The sequence below is a fragment of the Typopeltis vanoorti genome, chromosome 1 (genome assembly GCF_054136105.1).
Source record: "Typopeltis vanoorti isolate ZY-2024b chromosome 1, IOZ_Tvanoo_1.0, whole genome shotgun sequence".
NCBI lineage: Eukaryota > Metazoa > Arthropoda > Arachnida > Uropygi > Thelyphonidae > Typopeltis > Typopeltis vanoorti.
Window position 1 is genome coordinate 72,676,243 of NC_143549.1, and position 18,949 is coordinate 72,695,191.

Consider the following 18,949-nt stretch of genomic DNA (forward strand, 5'->3'; position numbering starts at 1 on the left):
TCCTAAAAGAAAAAGAACAAATTATTACAGTTTGATGAAACATGGGGGGGCTAAAGGGTTTTAAGATATGTTCTTTCTTGTGGTTATATCAGTTGCTTTAATATCATTATTCTTCTAGGTGTTTATCAGAACTTTTCAGCCCACTCTCCTATATCTGTTAAGTCAGTATTATTTAACATGGATAAACTTTGGCAGACTAATCAAACATCACATGATTTGAAAGGATGCACAACAGACAGGTAAAACAACAACAAATAAACACAACAATAAACACACTCCAGACTCATTTTGTATGGAATGATTCAATAATGCAATACATTATTTCTTTTCTCTTCCCTCCAAAATACCATTTTTCTGCCTTTAATTCTTGTCCCATTCCATAACCATTATTTCTGTAGTTCATCTTCTGATGATAAATGTTCTGATTCATCAACCAAACTTAAAATAAACTTGTACTCACAAAGAACACTGATACTCTTTCAATTTTACAACCTATTGCATGTGGAATTAACATAAAAAAAAAAAAAATGGATGGCTTCAACTGTTACCAGTTTTGGGAGATCAGTTTACTAAATATCCCTCCACTTGCAAATACAATAATTTATATATAACCATTTCATTATTATTATTATTATTACAGCAACTTCCATGGAATCTGCAGACTCATCATAGGAGGTCCACTTGACCAACAACATTTCTATCATACTGAATCATGAAGTCACTTACACTATCAGCATTCATAATGCATTCAATTGAGCCACAACTCTCAGGTAAAAAATCTACTCCTTAGTCACCACAGCTTTACACATCTTCCAGGGATGCCCTCTCATTCTTCTCATCTCACTCTACACTTTTTTATAATCTCTTCAGTATTATTCTAGTAGTGGTAGTAGGGAGGACAAATGATTGACTGAGAACAAGGAGAATATAATACTCGATATCAGGAAGTTGTTGAGAAGGATAAAAGTGTGATAGGAAAAGTAATCAGTGTGTTTACCAGATATGACAGTGATGAGATGATGTGGAGTGCAAGAATTATGAATGATATGTTAGCAGAAATGAGTGAAGAGAAAGGAGTGCAGTTGGTTAATGTATGGAATGAGTTTGAAGGAAGAAATGAACTGTATAATAATGATGGACTGCATTTGAATGATTTGGGTGTGAGTAATTTGGAGCTACTGCTGGAAGGGAAAGTAATAAGTGCAGAGAATGAATCTGAGCAAGTAAGAAGCAATGTGAAACAGCAGGAGAGTAAGGAAGGAGAGATTGAGGTGATGCTTATGAATGAAGTGATTAGCATGAGTATGGAGAATAAGAGAACACGTATGCAACACAAATGGGAAAACAGGGAAACTCAGTATGGACAGGGGGAAACACACCATGAGAAAGGTTGATGCTCCAAGAGGATGTGAATGTGCATGTAGACAAAAAGTGAAGGGGGATGACCTTGGATGTAGGGAAAACAGCTGGATTTCAAGAAGGTTCTGAAATGAATATGAAGAAAAAGAAATGGCTCGAGGAAAGTATAAAGAAGTCACATCTAATAAGTGATATCAGTGAAACTTGCTATAGATCCAGGAATGAGCTGTTACGCTTCTATACAAATGCCAGTTAAAATAAGAAATGAGAGAAATAAAATGGTTGCATTGATTGAGTTTGCTAACCCAAAAATTGTTGTAATAAATGAGACATGGTTGGATGGGGATCACATTCTGACAGGAATAGTGATGGAAGGGTATGATGTATTTCATGAAAATAGAAAGGATAAAAAGGTAGGTGGAATTCTGCTGATGATAGAAAAAGAGTATTCAGCTGTTTGCAGATGATGTATTGGAAAGAACAATGAGGAGAAGAGCAGATGTTGTGGTCTTAGAAAAGGACGTGAATAGACTAAGTGAATGAGCATGGGAGTGGGGATATCGGTTCAATATTGCAAAAGTGTAAGATTTTAAAACTGGAAAACAAAAATGGAATGTAGAGTTTATGCTTCATAGACATATTGCCAAAACTGTGAAGACAACACATCCAATTCTGGTAATGATGCAGAGAACACTGACTTGTAGAAATAAGGAAATTTTAGTTCCATTCTATAAGGCCTTGATTAGATCACATATCGACTCCTATGCACGGATTTGGTCAGCTGGTTTCCAAAAGAATGAATAGATATTCGAATGGGTCAAGTGTCAATTGACTAATACAGTTTTTGGTCTCTGGAATGTTGAACATGAAGAAGGGTTGAGAACATACAATTTGCAGAGTCTAGTGAACAGGAGGAAGAGAGAGAGAGAGAGGTGATATCATACAAATGTACAAGTTGGTATGGAGTTGTTATAGGATTAACATTAAAAAGTTTTTCATAAAATGGTGGGAGATGGGGGGGAGGGAGGAAACAAGAGGTCATTTGTGGATGCTGTGTAAGAGAATATGAGCAAGGGAGTGAGCAGAAGGTTTTTTGCATGGAGAGTTGCGAATGATTGGAATGCATTGCCTAAAAGCATGGTGTCTGCAGAGATTTGAATTTGTTTGTGTGTGAATGACAAAAGGGACATCCTAGATGAGTCTTTGATCTATGGGGGTCCTGGGATAATAAGAATAATAATCTGGTAAAATCTCTTCACTAACTTTAAAGTCTCTATCGTATTACCTCACTTCTCTTTTTTCCTATTCATCAAACTCTGAAATCAACATTTCCTCAATCACTCTGCATAACCAACATTCCAAAGTCCTGATATTTTTTGGTCATTCCTTTATGGATCATTCTGATGTTTCTCCATCAGATTGAAAACTATGTTACCAAATTTGAGCACAATAGTCCACTTTGAACTCTATAGCAATGCTATGTGAGCAATCTTCTTCCTTTACACAAACTTTTGTTGTGTTACTTAGTTCAACTCTTATTCTATTCTCCTTAGCTGCACTCTTTCCAATTTTCAAAATCCAATTTTTGCAAATTGGAAAATTTTATTTATCTTTCCAATTTTATTTATCTTTTATTTTTATTTATTTTAAAAAATAAATAAAAACTTTGCCTCTACTAAGCAAATCTTTATAAAACTGCTTTGTTCCATTTGAATAATTTATAAAGTTCATTCACATCACATCACACCAAGTAATTACTCTCAGTGCCAACAATAGCTACCCATTGTATGGAATATCTACCTACAGTAGGCACAGATATGTGCCCATTTAGCAAAATAAGAATCTCCTAAGGAAGTGGAGGAATTTGAGTCAATAGAAAATATAGCTGACAAAAGGAATGGAAAAGCTGGTTCTTGTTGTATATTTAATCAGCAAGGTAGAAAACTGAAGATAATGATAAAATAAATTTAGTTTAATCCTTTATCCAAGTGTGAGCAAACAAAGTTTGCACCTGAAAGTATCTTCAGGACTGGGTTAAACTAAATTTTTTATACTCTAACCAAGTGAAAAATAAACCTTGAAGATAATGATATTTTAGATGTCTGAAATAATTACTTTGAAAGACTGCTAAATGAAACAAGGAATGTCAGCATGATGGAAAAGAAAACTATCAACAGGAATACAGTCAGGAATACATATCCATACTTGAAGTAGAAAAGTCATCAAAAATCTGAAATGTAGAAAGCAGCTGGAGTAGATGAAATTCAGCCAGAAATGCTCAAATATGGAGGTATAAAAGTTTTACAATGGCTTAATAAATTTCACAGATTTTCACTTTAAGACAAATAGTTGAGAAATCTTGGGAATATAACAAGGACTTGTATTTAAATTTTGATGATCTGGAATAGGCATGTGGCAAGGTGCCAAGAGGAAAGATCTTCAAAATGCTACAGTTATATGGTGTAAATGGGATTCTCTATTTAAGTTGTAAGTCAGCAGTTAGAATTAAAGCAGATACAGGCAGATAGTTTGATATTCAGTCAGGTGTGCAACAAGCCTGACTGAATATAAGGCTTGTTGCATAAGCCTGATATTCAGGCTTGAAAGGATATAATGGACAAGGGTGTCTATTATCTCCACAGTTATTCATTACATATATGCATCATATTATGAAGGAAAGTTCAAAAGGATGAAGAAGTTTTGGAAAGTTCCAGAGGTGACTGGTTAAGGTTGTTTCTGGTCTCTGGAATGTTGAGTATGAAGCAAGGTTGAGAAGATGCAATTCACAGAGTCTAGTGGATAGGATTCCTCAAGGGCTCACTCTTTAGTGAGTAAATGAAGGCATGGCATACCTGAGGTACCCAATGTTGAACCATGCCTTACTTTATGTAATATACATCTGTTATATTATCGGTAGACTGTTCCCTCTCATTTTTTCTTAACTTCTTTCTTTTCTTCTTGCTCCTTCCCCTCAATGCTATTAGAGTATTCGAGGGCTAGGGATGACTCTTTCCTATTTTGGTATTTCATTTTGTCTTATGCAGGAGGAGTCTTCATTACCTGGTAGGTGGAAGTCCCAACCAATCTGACCAACGTGGGATGAATTGGGAACAAAACTTCCCAGCTATGTGGAAAGGGCCTCTGCCGCTTTTTTCTTGCAGTGACTTTACTCCAAAATGCTAATATGGTTGTGCCTTATAATGCATCTCATGCTGCATTGGTTGTCACACAGAATAATCAGAGCTGCATTTAAGGCTTAGGTAGAGGGTCCTGTTCAAGAAGTATATTGTAGTCTCCAACAAAAGTCATGATGTTGTGAATGAGAAACACAGAAGTATAGGATTAATCTTAGAAGTGAATTTTATATAGGCACATGGAATGTTTGGGATCTACAGATGGATACTCTTGAGATTGTCTGCAAAGAGATGGAAATGTATAAAATTGACATCCTAGGAATTACAGAGACTAGATGGAATGGAGAAGGTCACTTCAAAAGACAGGATGGTAAGCTAGCAGTTTATTCAGGAGGTGACTCAAAGCATAATGGGGTAGCTGTGATACTGAAGACAGTTCAAGCAAGAATCCTTCTTGGTTATAACCTCCATTAATAACAGAATACTTTGTGTGTTAGACTTAAGGCTCATGAAAAAGTCTGATGAAGAGAGTGATGAATTCTATGAAAACTTACAGAATGCCTTAGACTGCCCACCAAGGAAAGATGTACTTTAGATCTTGGGAGGACTTGAATGCAAAAGTGGAAAGAGTATGAGAGTTAGCCTGAGTGTGGCATGTTTGGTCTAGGTGAAAGTAACACCCATAGTGAAAGACTGTTGGAATATGCCATGCTAATATATTCCTTGTTCCCAGTACCTGCTTCCAGAAACACCCACAATGAACCTATACTTGGACATCTAACAGTGATAGGTCAAGGCACCAGACTAATTAATCCTGGCTCTCCAGCAGTGGAAGACAAGAACCACTGATGTGCACACTTGTCCTGGAGCAGACTATGGTACAGACTATCAGCTAGTAAGAGCCAAAGAAAGACTAAGACTCTGAAAACTTCCAAGTCAGGAACATCCCCCAAGAATAGACTGGATGTTAGAGTAATTCCTAGTGAGTTCACAGAAGAAACAACAAGTTGGTTGGATGAATTTTGGAAGACCAATGAGGAGAACTCACCAAAAATGCTTAGGGAAGGAATCAAGGTGATACAGAATACAACCAAGAAGTATCTCAGCCCAATAAGAAGACCAAGAGACTCATGGCTATCAGATTCAACATGGGAACTAATTGAAAGAAGGCAGTTGGAAAAGGAAGAAGAATAAATAAAACTGGAAGAAGTCAGTTTTCATACCATTACATAAGAAGGGAGATATGAAAGATTGCAAGAATTATAGAACTATTAGTTTAATCTTCATGGAAGCAAGATTTTATTAGACATTCTAAATAGAATTGAGGCCAAAGTTGAAGCAGTGATGTCTGAGGAATAATCAGGTTTTAGGAAAGGTAAGGGTACCAGAGATCAGATCCTTTGCCTTAGACAGATCATAGGAAAGTATAAAGAATTTAGACTCCCTATGGTAATGTGTTTCTTAGACTACTCTAAAACTTTTGACTTCAGCCTGTGAAACTGTGGGAAGTAATGAAAATAATGGGTTTTCTTCAACACATTATCAGGTTGATGGGCAACTCATACGGGGGAACAAGAAACCATGGTAAGAATAAGTGTTGGATATTAATGGATTGGCTTCAGGCTAAAAAGGGAGTTAGGCAAGGATGTTTAGTTTCTCCTCACTTGTTTAGTATCTATGCTGAGGATATCATGTATACAGAACTGGATGCGCTCAAGAAAGGAATTGTGATAGGTGGTATATTGATCAGTAATAAGCAGTATACTGATGATAATGTAGTCCTCTGTAATGACAAGGAAGAACTAGGCCACATTCTTGACAAATTAACAAGATCGGCAATAACAGAGGACTTCAACTCAATCCTAGCAAGACAAAGATTAGGTTCTCAAAGGAAATACAAACAGGGAAGCTCTTGAGAAACAAGTGAACCTTAATGGAGAAAGAATTGAGGAAGTCAGCAAGTTCGAGTACCTGGGATCCATTATTTATGTGAAGAATTGCTGTTCAAAAGATGTCAGAAGAAGATTAGGAATGGCTAAAACAACAGTTGGAGACTTGCTTAAAATCTGGAAGGATGGTTCTATCTCCATGGGAACAAAGTTGAAAATTTTGGATGCAGTTGTTTTTCCAACAGCAACTATGGATGTGAGACTTGGAACCTAAAGAAGTCAGATAAGAAAAGGATAGCTGCTTTTGAGATGTGGTGTTACAGAATGCTGTTGAAAGGTATACAAATGATGGGTGTTAGAAAAGATCAGTAGAACTTCAAGGTTTCTTAAGGATATTGACAGAAGAATGTTGAAATATTTTGGACACGTTGAAAGGATGGAAAGAGGACTTCTTAGAACAGTAATGAAGGTAAAGTTCCTGAAAAAGAGGAAGGGTAGACCATCAATAAGATGGATGGATGGATGGATAGTGCGTGCGTGCGTGCGTGCGTGCGTGTGTGGAGTGACTGATCTTCAGAGAGCTGAAGCCTCCAGAAAAGCATGCAACAGTAATACATGGCAAGGATTGGTGTGGTACATCACCAAGCATCAGATAAGGTATCTGTGGATGTCCTTGGAGAATTGTTACTGATTTTTTTAACTGAAATTTTGAATCTTGCCTTCTTTAAACAGAACACAATAGCAGTACTCATGAGGTCAACCACATTGGAGTCAAATGGGGCAATTAAGCAAGTGCTGTGAAAATCAAGTGCCATTAACAACATAAGACTTCTCAAAAATAGTGAACAGATGATGATGAGTGGGTAGGAGAAGTTGGGGTGATGATATGATAGAATATGATATAATAAAAATCCCTTGTTTAAGTTGACAAGGGGTTTTTATTGATTAATGTTGAAGAGGTTTTTCAGAGAATGGCAGGAGAATAAGAGGTCTTCCCCAGAAGCTGCATAAGAAGGGTGAGCAAAGCAGTGAAAAGCAAGTTTTTTGAATGGAGAGTGGTGAATGATTTGAATGCAATGCTTGAGAGTGTGTGTGGTATCTGCAGAGAAGTTGAATGTACTTAACACACAGCATGATGAACTGTGTATGTGACATGAGTAAATCTCTCAAAATGAGTTTTTGACTCCATGGAGTTCTGGGAACAATAATATGCTCAAATAATGAGGAATAGAAGTTTTACAGTGGCTGTAGTGCATAATTGAGAAGGTCTAGAGTGCATTATTATGAATGGAGTGAAGCTCTCATAGTACTGATCTAAAAAAGGAAAATAAAATGAATGTAACAATTACAGAGGAATTTCTCTACTGAGTATTCCTTTAAAATTTATGCAAGCATAATTGATAAGAGACTAAGAAGAATTTTAGCCTCTTAAGAGAAACTTAGAGGAGAAACTTGGAGAAGAACAAGTTGTGTGCAAGCCATATTGAGGTTGTCATATTCAGATCTTTATTTTAAGCCATATATTTGAGAAATCATGAGAATATAGCAAGGTTTTCAGGTTCAAATATTCATTTTAAGACACAAATTTGGGAAATCATTGGAACATTATAATGATCTGTATTTAAGGTTTGTAGATCTAGAAAAAACATATGACCTGGTGCTGATAGAAAAGCTGTTCAAAACCTTCATATATAGCAATATATAGTCTATATTTAACACGTTTGCTGCCAACTATGAGTATACTCGTAGTTGGTAAACCAGCTACACAAACCAGCTACGAGTATACTCATATGACACTCACCACCGGCAACGAGATTACTGTACTGACCTTGAAGAAGTGAAAACGCTTGGCTTGTGGAGCTTGCATCAAAACTGTGTATTCTCATAGATGGTAAATGCTCTGCACAAGCCAACTACGAGTATACTCGTATGATGCTTACCACCGGCAACGAGATTACCATACTGACCTTGAAGAAGTGAAATTGCTCACATATGGGAACAGACTATGGCAAAGTAGTGTGGCAGCAAATGTGTTAAGTTATAAGTTAACAGTTGGCAAAATATTCTGGAAGTTGTTTAAGAAGCTTAGAAATGGAAGAAAGAGCACTGTAAAAGGAGTTAGAGATGATAAAGGTGACATGAAAACAGGAGAAAAAGATATCCTTGAAGTCTGGAGTAACTACTTCGAAAAATTGCTAAATGAAACAAGCAGTGTTGGAACACAGTGTTTTTTACAGTAGTAAAAAACACTCAACAGACATTCAGTCAGGAATACATATCCATACTTGAGATAGAAAAAGCCATCCAAGGCTTGAAATATGGAAAGGCAGCAGGAGTGGATAAAATTCAACTAGGAATGCTGAAATAGATGGTATAAAAGTCTTACAGTGGCTGCACTGCATAGTTCAGAAGGCCTGGAGAGAGTGACAAATTCCAGCTGATTGCAGTAGAGCTCTCATAGTACCCATATATACAAAAGGAAATAAAACTGAATCAGAATTACAGAGTTATTTCCCTACTGAGTGTTCCTGGTAAGATTTATGTAAGCATACTTGAGAAAAGGTTAAGAAGAATTGTGGAAGAAAAGCTTGGTGAAGAACAAGCTGGATTTAGGCCAAATAGAGGCTGTCAGGATTCAGATCTTCGCTTTACGAGAAATAGTTGAGAAATCAAGGGTATATACAAAGATCTGTATTTATGTTTTGTCGATCTGGAAAAGGCATGTGACAAGATGCCAAGCTATTCAATATGCTACAGTTATATGATGTCAATGGGGCATTATATCAAGCAATACTTAGTTTTATTTGAGTTGTAAATCAGCAGTTAGAACTCAAGTACAGGTAGCTGCATTGCATAGTTCAGGTAGCTGGTTTAATGTTAAATCTGGTGTGAGACAAGGATGTACATTATTCTCCTCTGTTATTTATTATCTATTATTATTATTATTACCCTAAGACCTCAAGGAGTCAAAGACTCATCTGGGAGGTCCCTTTTATCACACACACACATTTCATCATACCATGTCTTAAACACACTCAAACTCTTTGCAGCCACCACACTCTCAGGCAAGGCATTCCAATCATTCACAACTCTGCACGAAAAAAACCTGCCTCTCACTCTCCTACTACACCCTCTTTATACAGTTTCCAGGGATGACCTCTGGTTCTCCCCTGATCTCCCACTATTCTCTATAAAACTTCTCCAGCATTGATCCTATAACAACCCCTTACCAACTTGTAGGTCTCTATCATATCTCCCTTTTTCCTACTCTCCACCATACTCTGCAAATTACATCTTCTCAATCTTTCCTCATACTCGACATTGCAGAGGTCAGAAACTACCTTAGTCAGTCGCCTTTGGACCCTTTCCAACATCTCTTCATCCTTCTGGAAACCCGGTGACTAAATCTGGGCACAATAGTCCATGTGTGGCTTAATCAAAGCCTTATGCAACAGAACAAGAATCTCTACTTCTACACGTCAGTGTCCTCTGCATCATTCCCAGAAGCCTTTGTGTTGTCTTCACAATTTTGGCGATGTGTCCCCTAAATTTTATATCCTTATCCACTACCACCCCCAGATCTGTTATGTCCTCTACCTCCAACAATATATTCTCACCAAGCATAAATTCTGCATCCCATCTTTGTTTTCCAAATTTTAAAACCTTACATTTTGCAACATTGAACTCACATCCCCATTTCCGTGCTCAATCACTCAATTTATTCAAGTCTTCTTGTAAGACCACAACATCTTCACTACTCTTTATGGTTCATCCCAACTTTGCATCATCTGCAAACAACTAAATATCTTCATCCAAATCTTTGCCAATATCGTTAATATACAAGTTAAACAGTAATGGCCCTAAATCATACCCCTGAGGCACTCCACTAGTGACTTTCCTTTTCCTGTATATTGCACCCCCATACACAACTTGTTGATACCTATCAGATAGCCAGTCTCCAATCCAATGTACTAATCTAATATCCAACTCCATCTGCTCTAGTTTGACTGTCAACTTATCATGAGGTACTCTATCAAAAGCCTTTGCGAAATCCATGGATCATATTATGAAGGTATTAAACATGATATCAAAATTGGAGATGTTAATGTCAGCTCTTTGCATTATGAGGACGATGTTATACTTCTAAATAAATCCGCTACTAGTCTGCAAGATTCCCTGACTAAATTGAATAACTGTTGTAATAGATACGATATGAAGGGCGGCAATAAAAAGACAAAAACAATGAAAATAAGCAGAATCGTTGAAAATGTCAACTGCATTGCAAATGGAGAACCTGTGGAATAAGTAAAACATTTCAGCTATTTAGGCATGATTTTTAGTAAAAATGGTAAATTAAATATGGAAATAGACAACAGAATCAACAAAGCTGGTAGGAAGTCAATTGAATAAATTCATATGGAATAAGAGAGAAATTAGTTGGAACACTAAAGCTATATACAAGACAGTGTTCAAACCAGTTTTAACTTACGGATCTGAGAGCTGGGTCAGAAGTAAAACACTTGACCAAAGACTAGAGACTGCAGATATGAGAGTCCTGAGAAAGACTAAGGGCATGAACAGATGGCATCAATGGCAATATCATATTAAAAATGAGGATATTAGGAAAGAACTTGACATTGTCAGCATCCAGGAATGTATTAGGAGAGCTAATCTCAGATGGTAGGTCACTTAAACAGAATGGGCAAGGAAAGATTAGTAAAACAAGTGTTCTCTGCCAGGTTGGTAGGAAAAAGACCCAGAGGACGACCAAGATAGAAGTGGATCGATATAGTACAAAGTGCCTTAGATGATAGAAATATAAGAGCTGATAATGTTGAAGTCTTGACAAATAACAGACTGATTTGGATGAAAATTGTAGATAGGAAGTTTGTAATGATGTAAATTTTTCATGTAGTACTATCATACCCTGTACACCCCTTGAGGGTATATGGCAGGAATTTGATGAGGATGATGATGATGATGTTAATTACAGTTGGAAAATCAGCATACAGTTCTCAATTGTCAAGCTCATCTCACTCTACCCTTTCTCCCTACCATCTTCTCCATGTACTCTTAGCATGCTGTTCTCAACTTTCCACTATATCTTTACAATCCAGTTACTTGTCACAACACACATGTTGATTTAATGAAAAGAATACTGGTAAAGTTAGGATAAACAATGTTTAATTAATTATTTGATTTAGTGTTAGAAAAGAGCTCCAGAAAAGATAAGTGCTATTTTGAGTAATGATTGGTGATATTACTTTAAATTTAATATACTACTGGTTATTTTTAATAACTTAGTGTGTCTGTGTGATTTTTGGCCTTGGAGAATTGCTACTGACTTTCGCCGTAGCATGTGGCAGGGAATTTGAGCTGTGCTGAAGAAAGTGAGTTTTTAATCGGTGTATAGTTAATTTTTTTTACGTTTTTGAGTTGCTAAATTGTTTCTCTGGAATACGAGTGTACTATGGTGGTTGTTTTTTTGAAGTTAGTGCTGTCAGAATATTGTGTATTTTGTTTACCGAGAAGACAGGGCGGATGCATAACGGTGGAAGACAAGACGAAGCTAAGTTTTCATTACTGTATTTAGTTTTATTTCATTTTATTTAGTGTACTTAATGTTTTGTTTTGCTTGTAATTGTTTACTTATTTAGCGTTTATTTATTTTTGATTTTGGATAATTAACGATTACGCTAGTAATCCCTCGGCAGTAACGAATGATGGCGGATTCAGCTGCAGTCGCAAATGGCATGTTGCCAAGTCCTCCGCCATTTGGGCACTCTATTATAAGCAATATAATAAGGGAGTTTGTGGCATGCAGTATTTGCGGCATGTATGTGTCTCAGGAATTGGATGTCAGGCTTGTGAGAGAGAGGATGGGGGTATGTGTGTCTTTAAAGCGCAGGCAATGGGAGAAAATAAGTGCAGCAGATATCTCAATAACCGACCTTGTTGCTCCTGGAATGGGAAATTAATACAGGAAGATGAGCAGTGTGATAGGAGAGAATGAAGAAAAAAATGTAAATAAGAAAATAATAGTTGATAGTGAAGAAGGCATGAGTGACTGTGAAAGTTTAGATGGTTTTGTCTGGGAGAGTGAATTTCAATTTAGAGTGACTGACCAGCAGAGGGAGATAGAGGAGCTGAAGGAGGAGGAGGAGGTGGAATGTCTTGGGAGAAGTATGATAAGTATAAAAGATGAGATTAGAAGAATGGAAGAGAATAAATGTAAGGCAAATCTGAGTAGGGGGGGGAGAGAGAGAGAGAGAGTTTTGGGAATGATAGGAGAAGAGAGAATTTTGTGAATGATAAAAGAGGAGAGAATTTTGTGAATGATAAAAGAGGAGAGAATGGAATTGGATATGGAAATGGAGAGAATGGAAACAGGAGAGAGAGGTATGGAAGTGTTAGAAGAGGATAGAATGGAAACAGTATGGGAGATGGAATGAGAGAGAGGTATGGAAATGCTAAAAGAGGAGAGAATGGAAACAGTAGGAGAGACGGAATGAGAGAGAAGTATGGCAGTCCTAGAAGAGGAGAGAATGGAATGAGTGAGAGAGGTATGGGAGTGCTAGAAGATGAGAAAATGGAAACAGTAGGAGAGAGGGAATGAGAGAGGGTATGGGAATGCTAGAAGAGGAGAGAATGGAAACAGTAGGAGATACGGAATGAGAGAGAAGTATGGGAGTGCAAGAAGAGCAGAAAATGAAAACAGTAGGAGAGAGGGAATGGTAAGAGGTATAATGTATGGGGACTCAATGATCCATGGTGTTCAAGATAGGATGCATGAGGAGTGTTTGCCAGGAGGAACGATAGAAAGGGTGGTTTTGGCAGTTAAGAGAGGTGAAAGGGTGGATGAGTTGATTCTGATGGTGGGAACAAATGACTTGAGTGGTGGTGGTGTAAATACGGCAGCGAGAGATATGAGATTCTTGCTTGAGGCGGTACGAAAGAAGACACAGAGAGGAAAGATAGTGTGGGTTGCCTAGGTATGATAACGACAACCTGAGCAGATGAGCGGTAATATTGAATGCCATAATAGCTAGAATGTGTGATAAGAGAGGACTGGAATATGTGGATGCTTTGAGTGCGTTTGAGGACAGAGAGGAATTGTATGCAAGAGACCACTTACATTTGAATGAGGAAGGACGTAGGCATCTGAAGAGATTGCTGTTCTGAAAAAAAGTCAATGTGTCTCAGGGAGGATGGAAGCAGGGGTGGATTCTTGTGGGAATGGGTACTTGGGAGAAGGGGGATGACATCAAGCAACACTGAACTCAGTGGAGTCTAGAGGGGATAATGCTGGGTATAGAAACAATGGCATTTATATGCTATATACTAATGCCAGGAGTATCCGGAATAAGGGAGAGGAATTGGTGGTGCAGATAGCATCAGCCTGGCCAAAAATTATTGGGATCACTGAGACGAGGTTGACAGAAGACGATATATAAAACAGGAATAGAAGTTGCTGGGTACAGCATTTTTCAGCAGGATAGGAAGGGAAAGCGTGGTGGTGGAGTACTGCTTATGATAAGTGACAACCAATGTCTTCTAAGAGTGGAGACTTTTGGAAGACAGTGACACTAATGATTTTGAAAGCATATGGTGTGAGTTAGAGGTGGCAAGACAGGATATTTAGTGGGGTGTTGCTACAGACCCAGGAGTACAGAGGATGAGGACCAGGAAATGTTTAGACAGTTGAGTTTGGCAAGTGCAAGAAGAATGATTGTTATGGGAGATTTTAACTACAGTAATATAAACTAGGGCGAGGAAGATGCATGTAGCAATAAGGGAATGGAATTTCTAGAATTCTTGAGGGAGAAATGTCTTAGGCAACATGTAATAGAGGGAACAAGAGATTCAAGAGTGTTTTGGATTTGGTTATAGTCAGAAGAGTTGATAATAACTGAGATGACATCTCTCCCACCAGTTGCAGAGAGTGACCATATGGTTTTGACTTGGAAAATGAATAGACATGCAGGAGTATCAAAGAGACGGGAACGTATGTGGAATTATAAGGCAGGTGATTATAATAGTCTAAGACGTCAACTTGGGGAAGTTTCATGGAGGGAGGAATTGGAAGGCCGGGATATCATTAGTACGTGGGAAATTATGAAAGAATATTTGTTAGCAGCAATGGTAAGTTGTATACCACAAGTGAAGAAGAGGACACAATTTGGAGTAAAGTGGATGACAAACAATATTAAACAGAATTGCATTGCATGTGAAAAAGAGGCTGTGGAAGAGATATAAGACACAGGCCAGAAGAGTGACTAGTATGGTAAGGAATACGAAACTGGAACATGAGAGGAGATTGGCCCTAAGATCCAAAGAAAAACCTAGGGAATTTTTTAGATATGTGGGCAGTAGGAGGAGAAATGACTGTGGAAGAATGATATTGTGGGATAAAAATGGGAATAGAGTGACTGATGCCGAGGACACAGTAGAATTGTTCAATGAATACTTTATTGGAGTATTTCATCCTGGAGGAGTCAGTTTTAATGCTAGAGGGATAGGGCAGGTTCAATGTTTAGAGGTACAGGAGGAGAGTGTGTTTCAAACACTGAGTACTCTGGATGTCAGTAAAGCTGTTGGACTGGATGGTATATTCACCACAAGTTTTGAGAGAATGTGCTAGGCAACTGACAGTGTCTTTGACCTGGCTTTTCAATGAAAGTCTGGCTACTTTAAAGGTGCCCATGATGGAAGGAAGGTAAGAGAGTGCCATTGCATAAGGGTGGTAACAGACTGGAAGTGTCTAATTATAGACCAGTTTATGTGTCATCAGTAGTTAGTAAGATCTTGGAGAAAGTAGTGAAAGACCATATACAGCATTGGGCAGATGAGGGTAATGTTACCTGTGAGAGTCGACATGGATTTGTGAAGGGGAGCGCTCTTGTTTTAGCAATATGCTATCCTTTTATGATAAAGTTGCAAGAGCATTAGATGAGGGAAAGATGGTGGATAGAAGAAGAAGGAGAGGTGATATGATTGAGATTTTTAAACTGTTGAGAGATGGTTACAGGGTTGACACTGGGGAGTTCTTCACTTGGTTGCACAGCAGGAAGGTGTGATGACAAGTGGCCATCCCTGGAAGTTATGAAAGGAAACTGTGAGCAAGAGAGTGAGGAGTGGTTTCTTTCGTGGAGGGTGGTTGAACCATGGAATGCATTGCCTGATGGAGAGGTGAGAGCGAGAACAGTCAAAGAGTTCAAGGAGTATGGCATTTATCCAGAGCATGGTCTGCAAGACCGGAATGGCTGTACTTGTGAAAACGGATGTAGTCCTTGTGTTCAGAAATTCTGATATTCACTGTCCTGCCGGTTTGTCCAAAGCACGACAGTTTACAACTTCAAGGGACCTGGTATACACCAGGTAGATCTAGGGGAAGTGGTTGGTCTTTGGTAGAGCAGATAAGGGATGCCAATTTTCTGTAAGGCCTGTGTAACAGGAGGTCAGGTCATGTTTTTTTTAAATTTTGTTGATTTTTTTCAAGGTGACGTGGATGTAGGGAATGGTGATGGATTTAGAGTAATCCTTGTTGTGGAGGGGGGAGGGGGATGTGGTTTGTAGGTTTTAATATTATTTGGATTTTTTGGGGGGAGTAGCCATTGGCTGAGAAAGTGCTGAGGATGTGATTTAGTTCAGTGTTTAGGGCCATGTTGTTAGAACAGATTAGTTTAGCCCTGTTGTATAGTGTTTTCACCACTCCATATTGTTGTGAGGGCAGGGGGGGGGGGATTGTTCGTGAATGTATCTGTCTGTATGGGTGGGTTTTCTATAAACTGAGAAACCAAAGTTTTATCAGGCTGGTGTTTTCCTCTTTTTCCAGAGTGAACTTGATTCTGGGGTGTTGGTTGTTTAAGTGTTTTAAGAAGGAGAGGAGTGTTTCAGAGCCATGTGGCCAAATAGCGAACATCATCAACATAGCGAAGCCATGTGGTTAGTTTTTGTGGGGCAGAAGCTAAGGCTTTTTCTTCAAAGGTCTCCAGAGGGGACAGCCATGGGTTCACCACTCTTCCCACCCTTGGCCAATTTCTTTATGGAGACCTTAGAAAAAAAAAAAAAGAAAAATAAAAGCCTTAGCTTCTGACCCACAAAAACCAACCATGGGCTTCGCTACTTGATGATGTGTTTGCTATTTGGCCACATGGCTCTGAAACACTCCTCTCCTTCTTAACACACTTAAACAACCAACACTCCAGAATCAAGTTCACCCTGGAAAAAGAGGAAAACAACAGCCTCCCTTTCCTAGACACACTAGTCACCCACCAGCCTGATGAAACCTTGGTTTTCTCAGTTTATAGAAAGCCCACCCATACAGGCAGATACATTCACCAACAATCCCCCCCCCCTCACAACAATATGGAGTGGTGAAAACACTATACAACAGGGCTAAACTAATCTGTTCTAACAACATGGCCCTAAACACTGAACTAAATCACATCCTTAACACTTTCTCAGCCAATGGCTACTCCCCAAAAAAATCCAAATAATATTAAAACCTACAAACCACAGCCCTCCCCCCTCCTCCACAACAAGGATTACTCTAAATCCATCACCATTCCCTACATCCCAGGCACCTTGGAAAAAATCACCAAAATTTTAAAAAACATGACCTGACCTCCTGTTACAGGCCTCACAGAAAATTGGCATCCCTTATCCACTCCACCAAAGACCAACCACTTCCCCTAGATCTACCTAGTGTATACCAGGTCCCTTGAAGTTGTAAACTGTCTTACTTTGGCCAAACAGGCAGGACAGCGAATATCAGAATTTCTGAACACGACTACATCCGTTTTCAAAAGTACAGCCATTTTGGTCTTGCAGACCATGCTCTAGATATACGCCACAGAATACGGTGGAAGAAAGCTACAGTAATACACCGTAGCAAATACAAATTTGAAAGACTATTTATGGAATCAGCCTCAGCCCAAAGGAACTCTCCAAACTTCAACAAATTTGGTTATATGCGACTGCCCCAAATTTGGGAGGCTTACATCAGCAGACCTTCAGCCCCAACGGCCAAGAACACCTACTTAGACTGCTAGAGGGCACCATCAGGACGTTTAAGAGAATGATAGCTTTATCTCTTCATTCTAAGTTACCGTGTTGTAGTGCCTATGTGCATGTGCCTTTTTTTGTAAGTTCCTTTTGAAAATGGCACCGTGACATTGCCGAAATATCGGAAATATTTATTAAAGTGCAATTTTATTTATATTCGTATCTACGTTGTTCAAATCCTTAAGTAATTTAATAATGCATAACCAACGTATAAGCCTGTCTACGAGTATCTGGGAGGTTGTAGCTCAAGTTATTATTTAGATGAACAGGATTGAAGATGATTTCCCTAGATTCTGCGATTTTTCTCTCTAGTTCATCATTGCAATGGAAGATGTTAGTAGATTTTTCCCAGCAGACTTTGCGTCTTTGGCTTTCATCATTAGGATTAGCCGAGAAAAGGATATGACTTGATAATGCACTGGCTCGCTGTCTCTTGTAAGTAATGTCGCTCATGTGTTCTTCCATAAGCAATTTGACAGATTTGTCTGTCTGCCCAAAATATCACAATCACACAATATTTTATATACATCAGGGTATTTGAGATGATGATGATGACAAGGTTATGGGTGGCTTATTAAGAAACGGATCTTTGAAAGTGGAGTGAACAAGGTTCTGATATTGTATTTTTTAAGAACTTTTGCTAATTTATGTGAAATTGTACTTATGTAAGGAATAGATATATTGCCTTTGAATCTATTTGTTTCTTCTGAGCGATGTCTAGAAGCATTAAGAAGGAATCTTTCAATGATTCTCTTGGAATATTCATTAACTTTGAAAGAAGTTTTGAGATGGTTTATTTCTGTAAGAAGTTCATTTGGGTCATCCAGAAGAGAACGGGCTTCATGTCCAAGGTGGAAATTATTCCAAGCTTATGAGGTGGGAAGTGATGGGACTGACTATGCAGATCTCTGTTGGTATGTGTGGGCTTTCTATAGATCTCTTGTCTCCCCTACTTTCTCCAGTATAACTCCTTCCATAGAGTATGCAGTGTCCCATCGATATTTCCCAAACCTCAAGACCTTACATTTTGCTGTACTAAACCGATACCCCCATTCATTTGCCCATCTATATAGCTTATTCAAATACTCTTGCAGGGCTGTCGCATCTGCACTATTACTAATAATCCTTCCCAGATTCGCATCATCCGCAAACAACTGAATATCCCCTTGCAATCCACTGACAATGTCATTGATATAAAGGTTAAACAATATAGGTCCCAGTACTAAGCCCTGTGGGATCCCACTTGTAACCCTCTGCATCCTTGAAACTGCCCCTATACACAACTCTCTGATACCTATCAGACAGCCAATCCTGAATCCAGTTGACCAATCTGACATTCAGACCCATGTGCTGAAACTTAAATATCAGCTTATCATGTGGCACCCTGTCAAATGCCTTTGCTAAGTCTAAGAAAATGGCAGTATATGACTTTCCTTCATCTAATGCTCTTGTAACTTTATCATAAAAGGCTAGCATATTGCTAAAACAAGAGCGCCCCTT

General features: G+C 38.4%; 1 protein-coding gene across 4 annotated transcripts in view; it reads right to left on the reverse strand.

Moving 5' to 3' along the window:
* The window catches only part of LOC150110083 (contactin-like), a 690,381-nt gene that overhangs the window by 512,145 nt on the left and 159,287 nt on the right, over positions 1–18,949 (reverse strand). The window lies entirely within an intron of this gene.